The sequence below is a fragment of the Camelus dromedarius genome, chromosome 3 (genome assembly GCF_036321535.1).
Source record: "Camelus dromedarius isolate mCamDro1 chromosome 3, mCamDro1.pat, whole genome shotgun sequence".
NCBI lineage: Eukaryota > Metazoa > Chordata > Mammalia > Artiodactyla > Camelidae > Camelus > Camelus dromedarius.
In genome coordinates this window covers 36,582,656-36,609,876 of record NC_087438.1, presented here as the reverse complement: position 1 = coordinate 36,609,876, position 27,221 = coordinate 36,582,656, and the positions used below count along the sequence as shown (strand labels likewise).

Sequence of the window (27,221 nt, the reverse complement as noted above, 5' to 3'; positions counted from 1 at the left end):
AGTGACAGGTTTAAAAACTTGTGTAAAGAAGATCATTTTTCAACAAACTAGAAAAATAATCTCCAACAATAAAAGAATGGTTGTATTTAAGAATGGCCAAAATTTGCAAACTTCTTCTTACAGGGTCAGATAACATAATTTTAGGCTTGTGGGCCAATTGATCCACATCATAATTATTCACCTTTGCTGTTGTGATGCAAAAGAGCATAGCCAGTGGTCTCTGGGTGAGGCTGTGTTCTAATAAAACTTTACTTGTAAAACCAGGCAGCTGTTTGCAGGCCTAAAGTTTGCCAGTTCCTAGGTTACAGTATAATCCATTTGATGCTTGCATCTGGTGTGTTGCTGTCAGCTGAAAGTAAGGCAAAACCAAACTAAAGATAGCCTTAAAGTCACATTAATCTCACAGAAGAAGATTATCTCATGTAAGAAGTCTCACCATAGGGAAGTCCCAGGGCTGGTTAATCAAAGCTGTTAGATGATGTTAGGCCCAAGGCCCAAGTTTGTTCTATCTTTCTGCTCTCCCATCCTTGCCTCTTTGACTTATTCTCAGGCTGACATGCCTCATAGTCACAAGATGGCTGCCCATAGTTCTAATGTTACATGTAGATACAACAACGTTCAGCAGAAGAAATGAGACTTTTTTCCCCTGCACGTCTTTCTTTAAAAGAGCAACATTTTTCCGAAAAGAACTTTCCATTCCATAGACTATGTCTGATTGACCAGAACTGAGACACAACATTTCAAGAAAGATTTGAACTAGGTCACTGTGTTAGTTGTCTACAGCTGCTATGACATCAAACTTGGTGACACAAAACAATGGAAATTTATTCTGTCAGAGTTCTGGAGACAAGAAATCCAAGATCAGTATCACTGGGTCAAAATTAAGGTGTCAATAGGGCCGTGCTCCCTCTGGGGGGGTTCTAGAGGAGAATCTTCAAATCTCTCTGTGCTCCATTTTCATATCACCTTCTCTTCTGTGTGAAATCTCCCTTGCCTCTTTCTCTCTCTCTCTTTTTTAATATGGAACACTTCACAAATTTGCACATCATCTTTGTGCAGGGACCTTGATAATCTTCTGTGTATTGTTCCAATTTTAGTATATGTGCTGCAGAATCAAGCACTGCCTCTCTCTTATAAGGACACCTGTGGTGGCATTTAGGGCCCAGCCAGATAATTCAGCATAATCTACTCATCAAAAGATCTTTAACTTAATCACATTTGGAAAGAGCCATTTTCCAAATAAGTAACATTTACTGGTCCAGGGATTAGGACCTTAACTTTGGAGGCCATTGTTCAACCTGCTACCATCATGGAGAACTTTGTCAAAGGAAAAGACTGACATTTTCTAACATGATGGAGAGCCATTAAATTAATTACTGGCGAGAGGGAACTACCATGATTATTTTATGTTAATCAAGATTTACTTAAGTCAAATAAGGGGGGTATGGGCCTAAAAACATCAGGATTCAGCAGGCAGGGAAAATCCAGAATATGACTGTTAGGCAAATATCAGTAACTGCTATAGCACACTCGTATGCAACTATTGTATTTAGCAAGAGTTTACAATGACTTAAGAAAATAATTTTTATAAAGTTAGGTAGGAAAAAACTTATTTATAGTGCGGTCACAACACAAAGAGTAAAATACTCTTATGCATAAAAAAGATTGAGACAATGTACTAAAAAGTTACTAGTTGTTTTCTGGAACTGGTAAAAATTTGGGTAATTGACCTTTTTTCTCTCTAGTTTTGTATTTTCCAAAATTTCTATAAAAAGTATATATATTGCTTAAATTAAAAATAAATCAATTGTATTATATTGTTAGATAATACTGGAGTTTTTTTTTTAAAGATAATGTCAGTTTATTTTGTATCATTTCACTTAATTTCTCTATCTCATTTAGTTTACTTTATCATGAAATGACACAGGATAGCCACGATTCCACCCAAGAAAATTCTTCTGCTTTCAAAAAGACCTAGACCCCTTACCTTGTCTCTGGAGTTATCTTTCTGAAACACAGGTTGTTTCAGATCCACCATGCTTCTCATCAAAAACATTTAATGTCTTTTTGTTGCTTTAGAAAATGTCTTGTCTTTCCTTTTTTTTTTTTTTAACTCAGAGTTCTCCACTACCTAGCCCAATTTCTTAAGTCCCTAACACCAGATGCCTACACCATTCAATCACATACTTCTTGCCATCCATGCCTTTCTGTGCTCTTCCTGAAGATGGTCTCTAACTCAGAGTTCTCACTGTGCTCCCAGGTGGAGAGGCTGCTCAGCTTCACCAGGGAGCTCATTAGAAATGCAAATTCTCAGGCCCCACCCTAGACATACTGAATCAAAAGCTCTGGGGGTGAGCCTACTGATGCAGGTCTTAACAAACCCTCCAGGTAGTTTCAATATATTCTTGAGTTTGAGAAACTCCAGGTTAGCTCTCCTTGTCCTACTTCTTTTTATTATTGCATTCTTACATCTGTGGCAATCAACATTGCTAGAATAACCACTGGATTATTCCTCCTAGAGAATTAATTTATAAATCAGTTTTACAGGTATGTATTATGCTAGCAGTTGGCCTTCCAAATGAATAACATACCTATATTCCCATGATTTTCTTGCTGTATCAGTCATTTTTTCCTTTAGGTACATTTTTCTTGTCCTGTTTTTATGTATGTTATGCACATCAGTCAGTAAACTCAGGCAGGAATGAACAACTTTTCTTTTTTTTTTTTTAAGACCTTTATGGTGGTATGATTACTGTACAGTAAACTACACATATTTCAAATATACAATCTGATGAATTTTGATAGATGTTTACACCAATGTAACCACCACCACAATCAACGTAGCTAACATTTCCATTATTCCCCAAGAAGTGTAATTTCAAATTCCCAATTTATCCCTTCCCACCCCCTTTACCCCTGGTAACCATAATTTTGAACAACTTTTCTTAATGTTCCTCTAGATCACTTATTCTAAAATCCCTGAATGCCTTGCTTTGAGCCAGGTGTTGTCTATGATTCAAAGCCATTCCTTCAGCTGTGGTCCACTGAGTAGGACTGGTAACACATGACTGCCCCTCTCTTTCCCTTCTTCAGCTAAACCAAAAACATATCCAGAAGAATCATGGCCAGTTGTGTCTAAAGGCCCAAAGGAGCGCCCCCCCCCCCGCCCCCACCAACTTTACTTATAATTTTATAACCTTGGGCAGATTATCTTTCCCCAGAGTCTTACATTCATCATTAGCGAAAGTAGAAATGGTAAGAGTTTTTTCCCATTGTATACATGGACTCTCATGTACTGGAATTTATGAGCTTCTACAGAGCTCCGTGGCAAGGGAGGGCTCAGGCCTTTCTTTTTTCTCCCCTGCCATCTGAAGAAAGAGTGTTCCAAACTCTGATCAACACCTAACCCAACCCCATGCCTGGCACATAGTAAGGGCCTAATAAGTAATTGTTGGTTAAATGGAAGAAACGATGGAAGAACAGAAGGATAGAAGGAAGAAATGGCGAGAGAGAGACTGAGAGAGGAAGGGAGGGATGGCAGGAGGGAAATGGCTAAGTGTAGATCAGACACAGCTCCTGATAGGGGGAAATGCTTAAGGAAACAGGAAGAATTGGAACTCTAATCCCTAACCTGTGCCAGACAGATAGGTAGGTAGGTAGGTAGATAGAAAGAAAGAAAGAAAGATAGATAGATAGATAGATAGATAGATAGATAGATAGATAGATAGATAGATAGATAGATAGACTCTAACAGTAAATTAATGATTCTGTTTGGTTCCCTCCCTGGAAGATGTCAGCAGTTCCTCCCAGGTGCAAAGGGTGAGGCCCGTCTGAGAGTCTGAGAAAAGGGCTTTGTGAATTGTAAAATAGAATGCAGATGGTGATTAACTTAGGCATCACAAGCAAGGGCAAGTCTCCTGAGTGGTCCCAGGAGAGACTGTTTTGCCTTCTTTTTGTCATTTGTGTTCTCAAAATTGTCCCTGCTTAAACCAAATCAACCTCAAATGATTTATGAATAAAATTTCCACTCTGAAAATCTGAGCAACTTAGAAATTGTAAGAACTGGACCATCTGGAGATAATTTATAAATAACACTCATCTTTCAAATCGCCTCTGTCTTCCCAAAGAGCCCTCTGTCCTGTCAGTAGGACTGCTGCCAAAGCCCAAACTGCTAAATTGGGCCGGCGACACTGAAGTCACTGACGGGAGCTTCTTATCTCTGATTCTTCTAAGAATTTGGGACACTTTATTGAAACATTTGTTTTTTCCTCATGTAAAATGTAGGCTAAAAAGTTACTAGCTGTCTTTAGATTGGGAAAGGCTTTCAGGATTTTAATGCATGTGATTCACTCAGCTTTTACTTAGTCTACTGCTAAAATAGTTGAAACTCAAATCAAATACTAAACAGAACCCAAAATATCCTGGATACATAGTAAGGTTTGGGGGCATTAAAAAAATGTCTGAACCCTCTACTCCTTTTCTAACTGAATACTGTTGATATGAAAGGGAGCCATTAATACCATCTTTTCCCCTCTGTTTCTTTCAGGTCAGTCCTATTCAGCACAATCTTAGCCCATGTTTGTGTGTGTCTCTTAAAGTGCCAGTCCAGGTATGTTTAACTGGACAGTGGAGCTTTGTGGGGCCAAGGCAGACAAGACCATGCAGAGTTGACCAGCCTGGGTAATGATTCCTGTTATCACGTCTGTTAGATTGTCATGTTGATTTTTTTTTCCTTGCGTCTGCTGAGCTGAAGTGATCGAAATCACTTATGAAAACAGTGGCCTTTTATTGGTTCCCAAATTATAAAATCTGTCATAATATGAAGCACATTTCGTGTCTCTCTTCACACCCTGGGATTATGACACATCGCATCAACTCTTATTACTGCTCAGGGAGAGGCAAAGCTTAAAAATGATCAGGTTCAAAGGAGAGCCCTGCAAGCTGTGATCTCTGTTTCTCTATTAGAATTCCACCAGCCCTGACTCCCTTACCCAAAATGCACATGCACAGCCCTTTCCTGTCCCTGGCTGGGGGTATTTGAGTTTATATGCTTGCAATTAACTCTGTAGACTGGAGGTCTTCACATGGCTTCTCAAGGATCTACTAATGGTAAATGATGAAATTGACTAGCTGGTGCAAGAGTCATATTGAACTCCTTGCACTTAAAGAAGTTTATAAAGCAGGGCTTTTCTGGAGTTGAGGTGAAAACTTTTTCATTTGGGAAATATATAGCATAATACACAGAACTGTGCTATTTTAAACACAATGGACATGGTGTGCATGTTGAGACAGAACACATCCCCATTTCTGAGAACATCCCTCAGCTTGGAAAGCATCTGAAAAGGCAGCTTCATAAAGGGATTCTGCTCTGTTTCTCTCTGGATCCCACAGAGCTTTTCTTTGTGTGGCCTCCACCCATTCCATTTTATTTTCCTTACGTTTCATAGCATTGGTTTTCTAACACAGATGAAGAGAATTCCTGGGGATGTGTCTCAGCATTTCTAGAAGGAAATGTATGTATACTTTGAAAAAAATGTATTTCATATTATAACAGAATTTTATAATTTGGGAACCAATAAAAGGCCACTGTTTTCATAATATAAGCCAAGTTAAGTTTGAGAAATTCTCTTTGCTGGAGGGAATCTGCATCATGAGTTTTCAAAGGGGACAGCTGTTGGGGGTGGGATCTTGTCTCCCTAGATGGGTCATGTCAAGATCTTTTTGGGTGGTTGGGCATAACATTTTGCTTATAAAATAGGAAAAGAAAAATTTTTTTTAAGGTTCAAAACAATCCTGGGCAAAGGTAATAACAAGTAACACCCGTATCTCTCCTGTAGGACCAAACTTCAGGTGACAGAGCTGAGACAGGAATGCCCCTGCCAAGGTAGAAGCCGTACATTCAGGGCCTGTTGTCCAGGATCAGGAAGAGAAAGGTAAGTGTCGTGTGTGGAAACAGCTGTGGCTTCAACAACACAAGCTTTGCCTTCATTGCATGAGCACAGTTGCTCTAAGAAAATGGAAAGAGAAAGAGGACTGAGGGCAGTGAATCAAGCAAGGGGCCTCAGAATGGGGGTCCCAAGACCTGCAGAGCTGGTAGCCATGAGGATGCAATAGCTTCCTCAAGAAACAGTTGTGAAGCATGTGGGGAGGAAGGGGGATAGAGGCTGCTTCCTAATTTTTACTGATGGTGCTCTTGGCAAGAGGTGGGGGCAGAGGCCCCACCTGAGCAAGCAAACAGCAGAGTTCCTTCCTGAACTCTTAGCAGGGTGGCAGCTCTCTGTAGGCGACTTCATGGTGTCATTTCTGCAGGGCCTTCTGAACCCATCCAGGTGCATTCGTCCCATAGTCTCCAAGAGGAATGGCTCTGGGGAACAAAAAGAGTGAATTGTCTAAGAGGGGTGATGCAGGGGACAGTATAAGAGTAATAAGTGAGTTTTAACAGTGAAAAGAAAAGAAAGCCCAGTGAGTGCCAAATGCCACAAAAATCACCATGTCCCACAGCTGTACATGGGATAAGTGAGGGGCACAAATTTGTGGAAGAGCTGGAAGAGCCCGGTGTTGGTGAAAAGATATGACCTCCCTGTCATGCTAGGGAGGGATATCAAACAACACCAAGGGAGGCCAAGCTGCAGAATAGAAGGATGAGACCATTACGTCATGCTGGAGCCATCCTGAAGCCTTGCAAGAGAGAAGAGGTTTGGGGAATTGCAGTCCAGAGAATTCCCTGGTGGAAGCTCAGCTCTTAATACTCCTAGATGATGCTCTCCCAAGCTGTTGAACAGGAGGCCTGGAGATGGGACTAAGTAGATGGAATTGAAGGCAGGAACCACGGGGATCCTGAGATACTGGGGATGGGTTGGCCAAGAAAAGACGTTACCCACTGGTAGGGAAGGGGTCTGATGAGAAGCATGTTCTTCAAAGATTTAAGGTATGGCTAAGGTGGTGGAGAGAAATCAGAACTCTCCACTTTAAGGAAAACTTAGACATAAATTAGTAGAAATGCAAATAAATCTTTTGGAATTCTCTTCCCATCTTCCTTGGGTATTGATAGTTAATGTAAGAATTGCTGTGACCTCAACCAGACAGTCTCCAAATCAAACCAGGGTGCCGCTGAGGCTCTGATTCCTTACCAGCAGACTTGATATGTTATCTAAAATAGCAACCAGGAGAGAAGGACCCATGAAAATGCAGGCAGGAAGCACTTTCTTTAGTGTTCTGAAATATAAGGTAAAAAGTGACAACAGCCCAGAGAGGTGCTGTGACAGTGGGAGGAGCAATAAGGAACAATTATCTCTGGCACAATTCAGGTTAAAGTGCTAACCTACGTGAAAATGCAAGAACTTGGACAAATAAAGAAGAGAGGATGTGGAGCACAAATGGCATTTTACTGAGAATCCCAATAAATAGGCTCTTCGTTCACTCTCACTAACTAGCTTGGGACATTTGGGGAAGTAATATAATGTCCTTGAGACTTGGTTTCTTTCCACATCAAAAATGAGTGTTGAAGCTGGTGGTCCCTAGGATCCCCTCTCATCCTCTGTGAATCCAGGTCCTGGAGAGTTCACGTACTGGGACACTTTCTCCCAGATTTTCCAGAGTGAATACTGTTTCTCTGATATGGCCTCAGCCAATAACATGATCCTTCTCATTTCCAATTAGAAAATGCCTCTCCCATCCATCCATTTTGCCTACCAAGAAACACAGTGCCACTAGTCTGGACTGCAGCACTGTTGCCCAGCCAGGCAGGCCAGCCTGTCACTAAGGAGACCCAAACTCTGACACTGAACCTGGCATCTCAGGGAAAGACTATTGAGCATTTCACTTGGCTTTTGAGCCCAGTGATCAAGACAGAGTGTGCTGGGTTGATGTTAACTGTTACACGACTCTTTTCATTACAGTGCTTTCACTTTGGAGCCTGAGGGAAGTATCACAGGTTCTAGAGTCTGGGCTCTGGGCCGCTTGGGACTCCCCTAGGCCATGCCTGAGCTCATATTCCAAGCAGTGGTTGGGTTATTTTATTCTACCCACAGCGGTGGACTCAGCACCAGAACGGCTGGGGTGAATTTTATCTCCTTTGCCTCTTCTGGCACCCAGTTTTTGTTCATTCACTTACTCACTGAGTACCTACTGTGACTAAGACATTATGTAGGATACCGCAACGATTACTGTTTTGGTGTTCCTTCAAGGTTTTTTGCTTGATCTTATAACCACCACCCTGAGTGAGCTTGGAAGTGAGTTCTTCTCTAGAGCCTGAAGATAAGAGTTCCTCCAGCCAACACTTTCATGTCTTGTGAGACCCTAAGTGGAGAACTCAGCTAAGTCCACCCAGACTTCTACCCTGCAGAACTAGAAATAATAAATGAGTGTTGTTTTAAGCCACTACGTTTGTGGTCATTTGTTATGTAACAACAGAATAATAATACAACAGCCATGCTCGTTTGTTTATACTTCACTTACAACCACTTTCACACTACAACAGCAGGGCTGAGTAGTTACAACAGAGACCTCATAGTCTGCTACACCTGACATATTTACTATCCAGCCTTTGACAGAAAAAGTTTACTAATCTGTACTTCACCAAAAACGTAATCTCAGCTCAGATGTATTTAGTGAGAGTTTTGTGCCTGACCCAAGATTTAGAAGAAGCAGGACTTACATCCAGGAACACTCAGTCAAACATTCCTTTCATCAAACTGAAATAGGCCAAAAAACTAGTAGATACCAGCCTGTCCTGCAGACCCATTCTCCATTCCAGTTTTTAAAAGACTGAGGGGAGAGAGAGAGTGTTAATATGTTCAGAGAAAAAAATTAGAGTGTTATGTACCATATGCATATTGGAGGTTGTCATTTTCCACATTATGAATCTTTATATTAGCTAAATTTTTGTAATAAATTTGTATTAAATTGATAATAATTATAGCCATACGATTTTTAAGGGGTACTTTGTGGCCCACTATGTGTTTCTTAGTGCAGTGGCCTGGAGAAGAGAATATATGAAGACTATTGTTTTGTGATCAGAATTTTGAATTCACTCCACTGGTCCTTGACTTTTCCTCCCTTTAAGGTGTCCCTTCTACCTTCACAATGGGGAAGTCATGTCCATGCATTTCTTCATTCACTATTGTCACCATCTTAGAGTTATAATACCCTCAGCACACGCACACACAGATGAAAAGATTTGGCATGGTATGTATTTAGCTAAATTGAGTTGAAATTCATATGATCCTGAGGATTAGAAGGAGTGGAAGCAAATGTATTGGTGTCCTCAGGCTGCCGTAACAAATTAACCACAAACTGGGTGGCATAAAACAACAGATTTATTTTCTCACAGTTTTGGAGTCCAGAAGACTGAAATCAGGGCGTTTTCCGAGTTGTCTCCATGGAGGGTCTGAGGGAGAATCCATTCCTGCCTCTCTCTTAGCTTCTGATGGCTGCCAGCAATCCTCAGAGTTCCGTTGACTTGTAGCTGAATAACTCCAGTCTCCACCTCCATCTTCACATGGTCTTCCTCTTCCTGAGTCTGTGTCTCAAATCTCCCTCTGCCTTTCTCTTTTAAGGATGCCTGTCATTGGATTTAGGCCTACCCTAAATCCAGGAATGATCTCATCTTGAGATCCTTAGTTATATCTGCAAAGACCCATTTGCCAAATAAGGTCACAACCACAGGTCTGACGGTTAAGATTTGGGTATATCTTTCTGGAGGCTGCAGTCCAACTCACTGCAGAAAATATTTGGCATGTTCCTGTAGCTGTTAGCAAAAACTTTTCCTCAGTCTCCTAACTAGCATTTGAAATCAACAAAACTGTCCTCTGTTGTGGGAAGAATTGTTCTGCTTTTTCTCACGGGGCTTTATGAATATTCAGCTCCTCCCTCCATGATCCTGTGAGTATAGATTGGACAGTCCCTCAATGGCAACACATGTGAGAGATGCCAAAACCTTTATCACTATCCTATGTGGGTGCCTCCACCGTGTCTTGCCCTTTGCACCCATCTATTCAAAACCTAAGGTAAGGCAACATTAGGAGATGTGTCAAAAGTCAGGGTCATTATCCTCAAGTGTTAAGTCCAGGATAGAGCCCTGTGGAGTCTTTCTGTAGGTGGGAAATTTTGCTCTCTAGCAGAAGAGTATGGGTCTCTCTGGAAACAAGTCTATGCCACTTATTGTCCATTTGGTCTTGGGAAATCTGATTCTGTGATCTGGGTTCTCTCTCTGCAAAGAAGGCACAACAATGCCTTGCTACCTTACTAGGGTGTTGTGTGAATTTGCTGACACCCATAAAGCTCCCTGAAAATGAAGAGGCTTACATAAGTCCCTGGTATTATTCACACAGCAAACGTTTCCCCCTGAGACTAAAGTAATAAATGGTACCATTGTGCAGCCAGTGGAGCGTGTTCAAAAGTTTCCGTTCACAACTAGTAGATCAAGTTGTGGGTGGCTGTATGGACTTTCTGTGCTCATGCCAAGCTGCCTCCGAAACAGCGGCACAATGGTCGATCCTGGAATGAAAAGCTGTACTGTACAAGACGGCCGAATCGTGGCATCACATCACATAGGACAGTCCTGTGTAGTGACTTCATGTGCACCTTTCCTTACAGCAGAAAGGAACAATAGCAGACACAGTGGCCACAGGGATATCGAACGTGGTAGCTATTGAGAAGCAACTATCTTCTTCCACCACATTGATAAACTTCCCAAGCCTGTGGGTGCTCACAATTGGGGGCCAGAGGGAGGGGATTATAACTATAGCTCTTCTTTCTTTTTTTCTTTCTGAATTCTTGGGCCAGGAACAGCCGGGGTTCTAAATCAAAGGGTGTTCAGGTCAAGGATGTAGTCTCTTTAAATACAGTTCATCTGGGTGAGAGTATGTGGGAGCAGTCTGGACAGAATGCTGCTGGCTGGCACAGGAGATAAGAGAGGATTGCCTTTCCACCATTATAAGCTCTGGAAATACTCCAGGACATGATTCAGGGAAAATACTTTCCTTCTTTTTGGGACTTTCAGCCTCTGGATGCCACATCTGAGATGACAGACATTTTAATTAAATGAGCAAGAAATTAGCTACTGAAGGTATTGCATTTATTTTTTAAAAAGTAATCATGTTCAATTAGAGATATTTGGGGATTACACTAACAAACTTACTTGGATCAAAGTTATCCCTTTGGTAGTAAGTATTCTCACATTATAAAGCTGAGGGGGAATCTCAGAATCATGGAATTTTTTTAGCTGTGAGTGGTCTATCTTGATATTAAATTATTTGATAACTTTTTAAATTCCATGGATAAGCTTGCATTTTTTCCTCTTTCTGTTCAGTGGCAACAAAAGTAGAGAGGAAGATCTAAGTATTTAATCTTTGAAATTGTTTAAAATATTTAGATTTTAATACAAAGGCAATGGAGAAGTACTGTGCAACCCACAAGGTACATGGTATTCCCTCTGGCCTCTTACTCCCACATTCAGTCACATCCTGTTTCCAGAGAACCTTTTGTTCATTCATTCAGTGCCCATTTATTGAGCACCTACTATACACTAGACAGTGTGCTAAGTGCTCAAGGTACAAAAAGATGATGGGCGCACAGCCACTTTTCTCATGGACCCCCTCACCTAGTGAGGAGCAAAATGACAGGTATCATAGTGGAATCAAGGTGAGAGCTGGAATAACTGAAGGGAATTTCATTGTGACACCGTGCCTCAGGCCTTAACATTCAAGGTCCTGACATCTTTAGACTTGTCTTTTCTCCCTGGATGCCTTCTGCTACATGTGTCATGAGAACCATCTCCTAAGACACTGTCACATGGTTCCCTCGAGTTCAGATAAGCTTCAGTCACTTCCTGGAGAACACAGAGCAGTGTAGACCCACTAGGCAGAGAGGGGTTCTGGGTCCCAATCTGTTTCTAGAGAAAGCACACACAGAGCCTGGAGGACACTGACTGAAATTTCTGCCTGACTGGACACATCTACAGGCAATTTAACAGTTGCCAAAGTTTCATCAATGTGCAGTCTGGGGACCCAAAGGCCAGACAGTGTCAATCTGTGGTGACCAAGTTCAGAGGCTCTGAAGGAGCTCTTTGCCTGATCAAGGCTGAGTGCACCGGTGAGCCTGAGAGGTGCAATCGTTTGTACACTATTACATGCTCGCCTTCCTGTAAGCTTCAAGGAAGCAGACATTTATGTCTCTGTTGCACTCCCTGAGGCTCAGACCACAGGCTGCCTGCCCCTTTCATTGTCACTCCAGTGGCCAGGGCCAGACCACTTGGGACAAGAAGGGGTGAGATGCAGAGGAGTGATTCGAGGAGAGGGTAGTATAGCTCTCACTCTGTTCCCAAGGTGTGGGTTCTTCCTTCAGCAGTTTCACAGCAGACACTTTTAGTTACTTATCCCATGTCCAGCTCTCCTCCACCTTACCAACTTTGCTCAGGATAGTAAGATGGCCAGTTACCTACTTGGTTCCTAGGTGTTCTCACCTCTGGCAGGAGCTTGTGACATAACCTGAGCCAATAAGATGTAAGCTGAAGTCTGCTTGGGACTTTTGCTTTCCTGATAAAAGGGGACCCATGTGACTGGCACCACTCTTCCCATCCTCTCCTTCCCTCTGCCTTGGACATGTATATGATGTCTGGAAAGCAGCATCCATTATATAACCATGAGGCAACAAAGATGAGGACAAAGCTAAAATTCTAAGAGAGGTAGAGTTTAATTAATTCATTTATTCAACTAATGTTTACTGAGTGTCTCCTATGTGCCAGGCACTGTTGTAATTGCTAGAGATAGAGAAGTGAGCAAAGCATACAAAAGCCCTTGCTTTTTTGAAGCTTATATTTTAGTGGTGGTAGGAGAGAAAGACAATATATACTATATAATAGTAAAAGATACAGTATGTCACATGGTGTTAAGTACTATAGAGAAAAGGAAAGCAGGCATTCAACTGGGTGGTACCTTGAATGCTCATGTAAGGACTGTGAGTAGAGCTGTAATGTGGTCTGACTTACATTTTAACAAGACTGTTCTGTCTGTGGTACTGAGAATAAATTGAAAAGGGAAAGATTGAAAGAGCCAAGGCCTCTGATGGCATCAGTGAACAGCTAAGCTAACAACAGTAACCGTCTGCTTCCAGAGGTCTTGTTATCTGTGGAAAATGACTCCCTATTTTTTCAAGCTACTCCTAGTCATGTATTTTAATCACCTGCAGCCAAATTCATTCCTAAGTGATATAGACAGTTACCATCATTTATTGAGCACCTACTGTGTGCCAGGTGTTGTGCTGGGTCCTGGGGATATAAATATGAAAAAACATGTAGTTCGTATTATCAAAGAGCCTTTCCAAGGACTTATAACTCAATTGTGAGATACCAGTAGGTGAACCAATTCACTGTAATAGGGCAATTGCTTTAGTGAAGTTTGTCTGGAAGATTGGTTGAGCATGGAGGAGAGCCATAAGCTGAGTGAAGGAGTCATGGAAGGCTTCAAGAAAGTTGAGCAGGTGTTTCTCAGGTGAACAAGTTAGTGGAGGGCATTCGCGTCAGGAGGAACTAACTGCCTGTGTAGCTCAGAACATGACGTGTTCCAGGACATGTAAATAGCTCATTATTCTTGGGAGAGTAGAGTTTGACTTGACTAGAGGGGAGGTGGTGAGTGGGAGGAGGATGGCAAGAAGCAATGGGAATTTAGGCAGGACATGGATGGGAGAGATGATGGAGGGTTTCATATGTGCTATACATGAATGTGATTTATCCTTTAGATAAATAGGGAGGCAGTGGAGGGATCATTCTGGCAGTAAGATTAAAGATGACTTGTAGGGGAGTGAGAGAAAGTCAATGTAAGCGTACAGGAAACAGAAGATAACAACCCGAGCCAAGGCAGAGTTGGGGTGGAGAGGTTATGCAGAATCAGTGGTCTGTATGGGATAAAAGACAAGGAGACATTCCAGGATGACCCGACACATTGCATGTACCTCTGCATGAACAGATAATATTTTTGGCATAGAGATCACGCGCAGAGATAATGAACAGTTTAGTGGACTACAGTAAAGCATGATTGGCTTTGATAAGAGCCCATGGAGATTGTGTCTGGTGAACTGACATCAGGAGATTCCATTCAGCCAGCTTTGTGGACGCCAGAGAGTAGTTCCTTACACCTAGTCCAGTGTGCTTGCCTTCTTCCCTGTGCCTTTATGACCAGTCTGCTGTTTGAATACCAGTTATTCTCGAATGTCTTTTGTGTTCATCAACATCGCTATGCATGGGTAATAATATTAACAATTACCATTGTCAGGAGATTACCAATGACAGACATGTTACATATACTTTTAAAATTCCCTAATAGCCCTGTAAAGAAAGTATTATTAACTTGAGGCCCAAGAGGTAAGATGACTGCCTTAAGGCCACACAGCTAGTGAGGCAGAATGTGATTTACATCCTGGGCCACCTGACAAAGCCTATGCTGTTTTCACCTTGCTGCAAGGTTATCCACCTCATTTTAACCCATGGAACAGTCAAGACCCAGGGTTCTGTATTTTGTCCACAGTGACAGAGTCCAGTAAAAGTGTGACATTTACAAAATACTTTCATATACATTAAAGAGAAACTTTTTAAAGTGGGTTTTGCCAAATTTTCACAAAGGAATTTGGGTTTTGGTTCCAAAGTTTTTAAAAGACTAAAGAGTATGTATTAACAAAACAAATTTAAGAAGCAGATTGCTTATTCTGATAAACCATACTTTACAAAATAATCCAGCCAGTTGATTAGTAAAATTATGTAGCTCCTTCAGAGAGAATTGGATGAATCAGGAAGGGATGTTTCAGTTCCTTAACCATAGGGATATAGAGCTTCTTAGGAAATAAACATTCTAGAACCCAAACATCAACAGGACATGTGGGTGATTGTTGGGATGATGGACAGGTAAATTCAGATTTTGTCCCTTATTCAGTGATGATGTCCCATCCCTCAGTAATTAGTCTAGTAAGCATCAACTCTGAATCACTGGTTTCCATCCTAGGAAAATGAGAAGGGATGGAGATACAAGAAAAAACTGAAAGTCGTTTTTTTCTTCTTGAGACTTTCAGAAGTGAAAGACATGGTTATTGATGCCCTAAGAGGTTAAAGCAGTATCATATATGTCAAGGATACTACTCAGGACCACAGAGTTTAATAGTTGGGCCTCAGAGATCACTTTGTCCAAACTTCTCAGTTTACAGATAGTCAAATTAAGACCAAAGGAGTTTGTGACATGCCTGAGGTCACAAAGATAGCTAGCATGAGAGCTACCTCTGTCATGAGTCTGCTTGTATTGCTGTTGTTTTTATTCAATAATTCATTTTAAAGTATGTAGTACATTAACTTGAGAGGGAATAAAAAGAGAACCTTGTATTTAACTCAGGAAAAAAACAACAACAAACCATAGAGATCTCAGCCTGTCATTTGGAAGGAGCTGATCATGGAGAGTTGTGACATGTGTGCCAGAATGTGCATAGCAGCACTTTTTAAATAATAGTGAAATATGGGAAGCACCTTTAATTTCTATCATTGGAGGATAGAATATATTAGGGTTCATCCACACAATGGAATATTACACAACCATTAACATAATAAGGCAGATCTGTGTGTAATTGATGTAGATATATTTCAGGTGAGAAAATCGAGGTATAGATCAATGTTATGCACTCCTTCAACAAGTTTTTTTTTTACAGTCTCAGCTCAATGTGAGTTAACATAAAATAGTTTTTCCTAGTGATAGCTATAGTAGATACTATCACTTTGTTGTCCCAAATCTATTACATATTTTTTCCATATTTTAATATTTTCCCACAATTTAAATCCCAGTTTTCCAATGTAGAAGAAACAACAACCCTAACTGCCATTTCCCATGCCCCAAGTGTGAAGACATATAATTTAGTTTCCATAAATAAGATGTACCTGCAAAAGATTTTGACTTATAACTAACATTTGTGTAAAAAGGCAGGATGTGGAGCATCCACTTGTCCCCTCTCAGCAGAAGCAGTGTCTTGGAGCCAGAAGTTGTGGTCACTTTCTGACTTTTGCTTTTGTTTTTATTTTTAACTGTGGTAATTAAACTCCTGAGATCAGTTCCTTCGAGCTCTACCTGGGGTCTATTGCCTCAACTCTCTCAGTGGTTCTGTGAATTTTCCATATTCCTAAATAAATCCATTTCTGATAAAGCTAGCCAGAGTGGATTCTGTTGACTGCAACTAAGCACTGTCATCAGCATAAATTCTTTCAGCCATACTCTGTCAAATTCTCCTTTAACATTATTAAATGATACCTCATGCAGGTCTTGTAGTTTTAAATAAAAATTAAGTCTAATTTACCTTAGAATTCCCATTTATGTCCTTTTCAAATCTTATATCCAGTTATCCACTCACATAAGACAGGCAGACAGGCAGGGAGTGAGACATTAGTCACCCTTTCTTGCAGATACCCTCAAATTCTACGAATGATTCCCTGTGTCTACTTCCCTCATTTGTTAGTTAGAGATGTTTGGTAGACGCCTTGCCTGAATGAGGATGGGTGAAGGCTGTAGAGTTGTTGGGTGGGCCCTCACAAAGTAAACACTGCATTCCTCTTTTATTCTCCCTCCTCTCCAGCTGTGCTGTAAAGACTGGGAAGAGTGGAGCTAGGATGATGGTTGGTGTAGAAGACCCAGTGCTTCAGCCTCTTGAAAATTCCTGAGAGAGACATCTAGAAATCCTCTTGAAAATACAGAGCACAGTTTGTTCTCAGATCTGGGCCTTTTTGACCAGCTACGTAGTGTCAGGAAAAGTCTCATTCAACATCCTAATAATTTCTGGTTTCAAGTTTTTATGGGAGACACAAGCTGTCTCCCATCATAGAAACTGAACACTTAAGCCACTTACTCTCCTAACTGCTTCTGCAGCTAGGATAGAGGCATATGATCTGGGCTTACTAGTCAGGACCCATGAGCTCTGGACTACAAAGTGCGAGTTGGTAATAAGAAGAAGTAGAAACAAGGGAGACCATTCTGGTTATGAGTGGTTGTTATTTCTAGAGCTAATTTCTAGAGCCAATAGAGACTTGCGGGCAACTTGTGGGGGTCAGTGGCCTGCAGCTGATGCAACAGTGGTCTCACAGGATGGGTGAGAGGTGTGATGATGGCTATGTGCTAGTTATTGTCTCCTGTCTTGTTCTTTCCTATTGTGTTTCTCCACTCTTACTTTCACTTCTGTGAGTTTCCCAATAACCTTTCCTGGTATAAGCATTTAACGTTATGCATTTTCCTCTATGCACTGCTTTAGCTGCATCCTACAAATTTTGTGTTTTAATTTTTATTCAATTCAAGATACTTTCCAGTTTCCCTTGTGAGTTCCTCTTTGACTTATGGGTTGTTTAGAACACATTGTTTAATTTCCAGATATTTGGGGATTTTAAAGATATTTTTCAGTTATTGATTTCTTTAATTCTGTCATGATCAGAGAACGTAGATTGCATGATTTCAAGTTTTTAACTTTTTTCAGGTACTGCTATTGTAGGTGAAGTCATCTATAAGTATCAATTAGATCAAGTTGATTGATAGTGTTGCTTAGGTCATCTACATCCTTATTAACTTTCTCTCTGTTTGTTCTATTGATTACTGAGAGAAAAGTGCTAAAGACCCCAGCTATAATTATGGATTTGTCTATTTCTCCTTTCAGTTTTGTCAGTTTGTACTTCATGTATTTTGAAGCTTTCTTATTAAATGCATATACATTTAGGATTGCTATGTCTTCTTTATGAATCAACCTCTTTATTATAATGTAATGAATGTCCATTTATTCTTGGTAATAATTCTTTGTCCTTAAGTTTACTTTGATAATACAGATACTTTGGCTTTCTTTTTTTATCAGTGTTTGATAAATGTTTGTTCCTCTTCTTTACTTTTAACTCATGTCTTTAGATTTAAAACAGGTTTCTTGTAGGTAGCATATAGTTGAATCTTGCTTTTTTCTTTTAATCCAATCAGACAATTTCTGTTTTTAAATTAGTGTGTTTAGATTACTTAGATCTGATGTGATTATTGATATAATTGAATTAAAATCCATTGCCTTTTTTTATAGCTGCTTTTGGATTTATGACTACTTTATCCTGACTTAGAAATTATTTTTATCATAGGAATTTATTTTCTATTTAGACTGATAGATAGGTAGGTAGATAGATGATGGAATGAATATTTGTGTGTCCCCACCCCTACCCCCACCAATTCCTATGTTGAAGCTCTAACCCCACAATGTGATGGTATTTGGAGGTGGGGCTTGGGAGGTAATTAGGTTTAGATGAGGTCATGAGGGTGAGGCACCCCTGATGGAATTGATGTCTTTATAAGAAGGGGAAGAGAGACTAGAACTCACTCTTTCCCCACTATATGAGGACACAACAAGAAGATAACAGTTGGCAAACCAGGAAGAGGGCCCTCACCAGGAACTGAATCTACCAGCACATTGATCTTAGACTTCCCACCCTCCAGAACCGTAAGAAATAACTGTGTTTAAGCCACTCAGTCTATGTTACTTGGTTATGGCTGCCCAGGCTGACTAAGTGTGTAGATAGATAGATAGATAGATAGATAGATAGTTTTTATTATTACTTTAAAGAAGAAAATGTTACCCTTAAAAACAGAAATTTCACTTCTCAGTACCTATACTAGACAAAACACTGGCACATATGGCCCCAAAAAGTATGTACAAGGGATTCCTCATAGCATTATTTGCAATAGTGAAAAAATGTTTTAAATAATTGAAATTTCCATCTTTTAAAAATAATCAAACTACTATACATCCATTCAATGGAAGACTATACTTTCATTAAAAAGAATGAGATCAATAAATAGGTACTGATGTGAAAAATGGGTCCAATGTATATTCTTAAGTGAGAAAAACTAGTTGTAGTACAGTATACAGAATATACAATTTATGCATTAAATGAAAACCCCCACCAAACAAAATATATGCTTTCTTATATGTGAATATATGTGCTTGTGAGTGTATATGCTAGAAAAAGGATATGTAGTGGATGTATAATAAGGATGCACAGTGGGAGAGCAGTGTAGGGTTAGGGGAGTAGGCAAAGAGGCTTTGATTTATCTGTATTGTTTTAACTTTTATCAATGAGAATCTATTACTTTTGTAGTTAAAAATTAATTCACTGTTATGATGAGTGGTAATTAGGATTATAGCTTGTAAAGAAGGGGAGAAAAGGATAGAAAGATATGTATAGAAGTCAGGAAAAAAATTCTTTAAGTTTGTCTTACTCATTTCATTAGTGGTAGGAGATTTTGGAGTGGGGAAGCAAAAATTATCTTCTGCCTTTTGTCCTACAACACAACAACAAAAAGCATGGTGAGTTTCCAGGGAGCATACAGTGTCTGGGGTGTGTCCCAGTGTGTTTAGTTATACTCAGTCATGCTGAGACATTGCTTTTTGCCCATGAAAGGAAGAATTACAACATCAAATCTGGATCGTTCTCATTTCCAAACAGCCTCATAATGTCAACAAGAGACTGTCAATCTCTTGCTCTCTCCCTCTCTCACAAACATTCCCTGGAACCCAAGCCAATAGTCAAAAACAGATGTAGGCAGGCACTGTTTTGACAACACTGGAAACGCCTGTGATCAGGAGTCAGGAGAGCATAAAAGTGATTAATATACTCCTAAAAGAACAGGGAGCATGCCTCTAGGAGAGATTGTTGGATGTGTGTCCTTGCTTGTATACGTTCTCTCAGATCCAGACAAGAGCACATGCTCTCACACAGAGTTCTCCTAAGCAGCCTCTTGCCGAGTGTTTCTTGTAGCATTTTCGTCTTGGCAAGGCAGGTGGAAGGTTCTTGGAGGATGAGGGAAAGGCTGGAGGATGGCAAAAGAAGTGCAAAAGTCTCCCTCCCACCACAAATACATAATCTTCAAGCAACAAAGTGGATGTTGGTATCTTTTTTAAACCAATAAACAAGCATTTTCTGAATTTAGCAGTGAGCCATGGGCTATGGCAGTTGACTATACAATTACTACTTCTTAATTTATGAGACAGAAAATCTTTGTTTAGTTCTTTGTACATAAGTCAGGGTTGCCCTTTAATTAACTTTAATTATGTGTCCATCACTTTACAAGTGGTTGTCTTTTTCCCATAAATATATCCTGTTGTGAGCAGTCTAAATTCCAAAGGACTGCACCTCAGTGAAAAAACGAACCAGAAAAAAATTGCACCGACCAGCATAGGGAAGCTTGTCTGTCTCAGCCAGAGCTCCATAAAGGAACAAAAGTTTCCCTGATAATTTGTACTCACAAACCTCTACTTCATGAGTTTGAGGAAACTCTAGATGAGAAATTATGTTAAAGATTGGTCTTGTGGTACACCACGGGTACCTGATAAAAGTAAAAGGAAAGTCTACACAGATCCACAAACAAAGTTCTCCTGAAGATAAGCTCACAATCTAAAATTACAAACTGTCAAGGAAAGAATCCTCCAAGAGATAAAATTAGGCACAAAACAAATAGGATTAGGACCTAAGAACTTCAAATAACTTAATAGTTTGATTAATAACTTAACATGAATAATTTTGTGATTAAGAACTTAAAAAGAAAAAAATCTAAACTATAAGAAAAGACACCAAAAAAAAAAAAAAAAAAAAAAAAAAAAGGAAAGAGTGAGCAGGATGGAAAAGATAAAATTAGATGCATACTTCACTATGTATACAAAATAAATTCCAGATATATTAGGATTTAAATGTGAAAAAGGCCAACTTTAAAACTTTTAGAAGAGAACATAGGAGAATGTTATTATGACATTGGAATAGGGAAGGGTTTCTTAAATGAGACACAAAAATCATAAACCATAGGAGAAGATAGATAAACTTTATTAAAATGAAAAACTTCTGTAGAAAAAAGATACTATTAACAAAGTAAGAAGAAAAAAATAGTCTGGGGAAGATATTTGCACCCTATATATATAAAGAAATTTTACAATTTAATAAGAAAAAGATAGTCAATCCAATTGAAAAGGATATTAACAGTTTACAGAAGAAGCAATATAAATGGTCAATAAACATATGAAAAGATGCTCCAGTTACAAGTAATCAGGAAGTTGCAAGCAACAACAAAAGTTGACAAGGATGTGAGGAAACAGGAACACTTATGCATGTGAGTGAAGCCTATGTTAGAATCACCATTGTGGAGAGAAATTTGGCAACATCTAATGAAACTGAACACAGGTACACACCATCTCTCCCACCTGTCCACAAAGAGACTGGTGCGTGGTGAAAACCAATTGACTTAGCCTGAGAAATTGAAAAATGTCTACACTGATGTACGTGGAGACAACTATTTTTCAGAATAACTTTTAAAATGCCTACTGAACCTGCCAACAAGAAGAGAACAGCAACTAATTAAAATTATGTATTTCAAAACAAGTGGGCATCAGAAGACCTTCTTTGGAAGGGTAGACGTTACAGTGTAGCCATTTGGGTTTAATAACTAAAGATAACAAAATTTAGAGACAAGAAGAGAGGAGCCAAGTAGCTTATGAAGTCAATATGGAAAGACAAAATAAACCAGCTCCCGAAAATGTCTCAGTCAGCAATCAAATTTATTCAAAAGTGCAATAGTGAAGTCAGATTTTGCAGTGGAGGCTAATCATGTGGTTCTTAAGATTTTAGCTATAAGATGAAACTCAAATGCTTAAATAGAGTTTGCAGCTCTTACATTTCCTGATTTTTTAAAAAGTTCTGTTGCTGTTGTGTGTGTGTGTGTCTGTTATATATGTATATATATATTTAACTCTTAAGCATTTTATTTTTCTTGAGTTGGCCCTTGTGTAGAGGTTTGTTCAACACTGCCCTAAGTATAACTGTGTTGTTATAAGAACAAAGGCTTTAAAGGGAGGGGATTCATCCAACCCAGCAATGTTGGAGGTGGTGAGAGCATTTGCAGGAACAGTGGGCTTTTTGTTAAGTCTCAAAAAGTTCTCCCCAGCATCCAGCCATGATCATAAGGGCTGCCATGGATTTGCCTGTTTTTAAGCCCAATCATTGTAGGCATATAGAAAATAAGAACTCACCCTAGTGATTTTGAGGAATGACCAAAAGAAAGCTATTTTTCTGCTGCCCCTAAACCTGTGCACGTGTATACTTTTGAATGAAGGGACATTTGGTCTATGTGACTAACTGGAGATCCTTCACGAGGTTTCACTCTGGGAACACATGGCCCTAGGGTAAGGGGCCTTCTCTACCCCAAAGAGCCAGGACCTAGCCCTGAGACCTTATTTGATCAGGTAAGAAAGTTAAAAGGATTAAATAAAGAAATAATGCATATGAAGGGAGAGTTTGCGCAGGGTTTATGATTTACTCTACTTGCAATGTTCCTTCAGCAATTTGGGGATGGAGTGTGGGGGTGGGAGTGGGGAGTTGGGCTCCTTTTTTACTCAGCCTGATGACTGATGAAAATGATTGCCCTATTCTAGTCTAAATTAAATGTGGATGAGGTCTTGGAGTGACAGCAAAGTGACAGCTGCCCTTTCAGACCCTGGTCTTCAATGTTTCCCTGGTTTTCAGAGAGGACAAGGGGAGATAACTAGGAAAAGGAAGCCTTATTATTATAATAATGTCAGGGCTGGGGAAAGGGAGGTAGAGGATGTTAATGGGCCTTTGAAAAGAAACAGTTTGTCAAGTCAAGTTCTTCAGGCTGATAGGAAACAAAGGCATGCTTTCAGGAGCCCTAGTGCAATATAAGATGCCTTTGATACCTGCTTCATCAGGAGTGGCTGCTTTGAACACTGGATGTGCTCATGTGGGTCTCAGCACACAAAGGGCATTGGGTGGGCATTCTAAGTGGGGGAGCAATGTACCTTTTAAGGCTTCACCATCTTGTGATACTCTACAAATCCTTCCTAGCCTTATCAACTGCCACTGCCTGAAAATGCCTTTCTGTTGGTAATGCCTCATGTTCTGAACCCTGTGAGCACACTCATGGTGAATATGGCCTGCCCCTTTTCCCCAGTATCTCTTAAGATTTACCTCAAGGTCATGGTATCAGAGCATGTTTGAGCCGGAAGGAAATGTAGCATTCTTTGGTCTAAAGAAAACTTTTCAAATAAGGAAACAAGGCCCAGAGAGGTGAAGTGACTTGCTAAGCTAGTCGCTGAAAGAGCCAGCTTCAGAAGTAGCTGTCTAGACTCAGTATTGTGCTGGGCCCCTGCCTGCCAATGTCCGGGGATAGAGGATATCCTGGGTCTGGGAGAAATCCTTGTCCTCCCTCTCAGGTCCTCGTCACCTCCACCGTCCCCACTGCCTCACCATGCCCCAGGCCACTTACAACCTATTAATACTACTGACTTTAAGAGACCTAGAAATCCCTAGGCCATGAAGATGTCCTGGTTAGGAACAAAACCAAGTACCTGTAGACCTGGCAGTCCAGTTACATCTCTATACAGTTTAATTATAAAATACTCTTTGTGACTAAAATATGGGGATAGGTTATTCTGTTTCTTAAGAGCCAGTTTTCCCCTCTTGCCTGGTACCTCCCAGGCATAAGCAAGGCATTTCAGCTCATGAACTCCTTTAGCCAGAGTGGATCTCTAGGTGTATTGCAGGAAAGCACACTCAGACTTCATCAATATTTCCACTGGGGAAGCTGGGATCCAGGAACTCTTAGAAAGTCAGCTTAGCATTGGGTTGGAATGGAGTTTCTTGCTGAAAGTTCTGGTTCTCATCATGTTTTTCTCAGCGTTTGTTTATAAAATGTGCGGATTTTGTGTTTTCAGCTTTTAAAAAAAATGCATTAATTGCCTTTGGGGCCATGGGCGGTGCTGTTTAATTTCCTTTAAAAGGCAGATCTCTCAAAGATAGGGTTTGGCTAATTAGAGCCAGAGACCAGGGTAGAGCAGGACTCCTGTTACTCCTCCTGGGATCCTCTACCCCTCTTTCCCTCTGCTGTCCAAAAAGGCAGGAGGGGAAGTGTGAGATTATTTATCTATTTGCCAATCTATGGCGTATGGGATGAAATCATTGGTAAACACTGTTACACAGTCATCATAAATAAGAAGCAAATCCCTCTGTATCTAACAATTAACACATTGTGGTTGACAAACAGACTGGCCATTTCCCAACTGAGATGCATCATACAATTTTTACAAAGAGTTGAATTCGAAACATTCGTTACAGGCTGTACTTACCATGCCACATTATTTCCCACTGCTCCCAATGCCGGCCTGGGGTTCTCTTGTGCAAGCCTCTCCCTTAATCCCCACTGTGATGTGCTAGTTCCTATCTCTGCCTTTCCTCATGCTTCTCCCTCCTACCTGGAATGAGCGCCCCATTCTCTCCCTTCCCCTCTGGTGGAGACAAGCCCTGCCTCAGCTCCAATCCACTTCCTCAGGGTCATTTCTCTGGTCAGATGCTCTCTTAGCTAAATCTGTGCACATTTACAGTCTCAGCCCCTCACTACAGTAGACAGCTACTGGCCACTGTGTTATTCATCCAGTCTCTTTCCCTCTTCTCCTGATGATGTTGCCTCTTCCTTCTTTGGGGGAACTGTGCACCATCCATTCCATGGGGTTTCCCTGATGTACATTCCAAGAATCCTCATTTCTAACTCTCTTACATTTTTTCAGTGGTCTCCCCAACAGAGTGAAAATTGTTCAAGATGGGGACTGTGTCTACAGGGCTCATTGCTATGCCCTCCTTGCCCAACTTGCTGCCGGGCACATAGTCGGAGATCAGGGGGGAATGTTTACAGTAGGAAATAAATAACAAGGGGTTGGAGCTTCCTGGCTAGCAAAAGACAGAAAATTTCTTATTCAAGTAATTAAGACAGAACTTCACTTTTACACAGACAGGTCAATGCTGTTCTCATCCACACATGTGGACATTTTTCTTCCCTGTACTTTAGTTTGACCATGATTATGAAGCCTGTAGAGCTGAACCCCTTTGTAGACCAGATGTTCTAGGAGGAAGCCGGAAGCCGGAAGCTGCGGTGCAGACACTGGACAGAGCTTCTGTGGGAAACAAGGGGAAGTTCTGGGAAGTGAGGGCTGCAGACAAGGGGAGGGTCAGGGAGGAGGAAGTGTGGGGAGGACTGACTTGCAGTGCTCTTCAAGCAGTCTTGAGAAATTTGGAAGTGTCCAACCAGAGTCTTCAAGCCACACAGAAACCACTCTTCAGCCTCCCTTCTCAGTTAGCTCTCTTTTGTTTACATTTTTTGCATAATTACATGTTTCCAGTTTTGGGGCTATAGGGCAAAGGGCTTCTCTTCTCCCCATTGTTTCCCTGGGGTTTGTTTGGAAGAGCTATGAATAGCAGGACAGGCCCCTCTCTCCTGGCCCTCCCCTATTTGATTTCCATGCCAGAGTGACCAATTGGATCTTTATCTGAAAACTTCTACACTCTTTGGGATGGAGTCTCAATTTTCCATAAACCTTTTCTGAAGAAAAGCCAAGCCAAAGAAGGAATGGTCAGAAAAATCTCAGATCACCTACCCTTTCAGGGATTATTTCAGCTGGCTCAGAGCTGACTCTGAGCTAAGGTGGAGTCACATCAGTGTCCCCCAGACTCCTTATGGGTGCCCATTTTTCCTCCCTCCACTTCTACTCATCTTTCTTCAGGTCCCCAGAACCTTCATGATGGTTCTAATTTTCCTCTTAAATAACAGAGGAAAAGTAATGTGTTACTTCTCAGGAGTATTTGCAATTTTGCAAGGAACAAATCCTTAAGCCAGTGAGTCTCAAGATATGAATTTAGGAACCAGGAGGGGTTTTTCTGGGTTAAGAGCCTTTTTTAGAGTTCCTGAAAGCATGCTGTGTGTGTACCTGCCAATCAACCCATTCTTTGAGACTAGCCCTCCTTATAGAATGTTCCTATGTGTGATTTTTATTATTTCTAGGTCAGACAGCTTCTCAGGCATCCTTCCCAACTCTAAATTCAGCAGTTTGGGGCAGAGCAGTCTTATTTCCCCAAAGAAAATACAATAGCCCCTGAAGTTTCAGTCCTTTTTAAATTTATTTTTTACTAAACAAGAGTTTTTCAGATCAGAGACTGTTTCTTGTTTATGTTCCAGTTCCCTGTACCTAGCACAGAGCCTGACACGAGGTAGGTGGTCAGTAAATGCTTAGTCAATTGAATTGAGGAGACTAACTACACCAGTATAATTATCCCTTTGTTGTTCAATTTAGAGAAGATGCTGTACTTGCCGGGAATCTGCATAAGCAAAACAGACTGGTGTTGGTTTATTATCAATTTGTTTGCTCTTGAGTGCAAGCAACAGGATACTTACCTAAAAGTTGCTTAAATAGAGGAGTTTATTTTCTCTCCACCTAACAAGAAGTTCAGAAGTAGGGTCTATCCTGAGGCCTGAGGAGGACATCAGGAGCCATGTCTTTCCCTTAGTCCACTGCTTATTCCTCAGTGGGTCAGCATTGTTTCCTCTCCTGGTCCTAGCATGGCTGCTGTGGCTCCAAGCACCACCTCCTCAGCAACCGCATGCAAGGCAGAAAGCAAGGACCAGGTTGGTCTCTCTTGCTTTCTTTCCTTCATCAGGGAAGACCTCTTCCACAGAAGCCTCAGGATACTTCCCCCTACACCCAATTTGCCCAAAGTGGTTCACCTGGTCCTCTACACTAATCATGGTGCAGGGAAGTGGAATCACCCTCGAAGGCTTCCATAGCCTGAACCTCCCCTTCCCCAGGGGAAGAACTCCTCTTCCCTGGCTCCACTGACCCCAGCACCAGAGCAGAGTGGACAAAGAGGGAATGCTTGTCTGATAAACAACCAAGAGTGTCAGCCCATACTCAATCTCAATCAAAACAACAGTCCTCTCAGGCTTTTTACCTACAAATAAAAGTCTGTTAACAGACAGCCTGTTAATAAAGACAGAGGAGACTGTAAGAGACCCAGGATGATATTATTATTTTTAATCTATGCTATTTCAGAATTTGCAGGGAGAGTTGAACTACCCTGCCACAGAATGATTTTTTTTTAAGTGAAATTATTTTAAATGTTTCCACAAGGTTAAAGATCCCACTAAAATATACTTCTCCTCTTAAAGGAGAAATAACACAAACTTCACTCTGAGCTATGCTCAATTCATATACACATTTTGACTGATACTAGATTTTTTAACATTTGAGCCTGCTGTTTTTGCAACACGATTTGTTTTCCATTCTAAATTCAATAGGAAGGTGTGGATGAAGAAATTCAAACTGATGCCAAATGTAAATTTCCCCAGTATGCTCTA

The 27,221-nt window shown here is 40.7% G+C and overlaps 1 protein-coding gene and 1 non-coding gene across 2 annotated transcripts in view; one reads left to right on the top strand and one right to left on the bottom strand.

The window, feature by feature from the left end:
- Positions 1-27,221, top strand: part of ANKRD55 (ankyrin repeat domain 55) — a 376,849-nt gene that overhangs the window by 126,144 nt on the left and 223,484 nt on the right. The window contains exons 3-4 of the mRNA XM_031445357.2: positions 4,547-4,680; positions 5,838-5,933. The gene's annotated coding sequence lies outside the window, so the exon portion shown is untranslated. The remainder of the gene's footprint in view (positions 1-4,546; positions 4,681-5,837; positions 5,934-27,221) is intronic.
- On the bottom strand, positions 1,015-1,121 carry LOC116152422 (U6 spliceosomal RNA). The gene has a single exon (XR_004136053.1). It is a non-coding gene; the product is annotated as a U6 spliceosomal RNA (small nuclear RNA).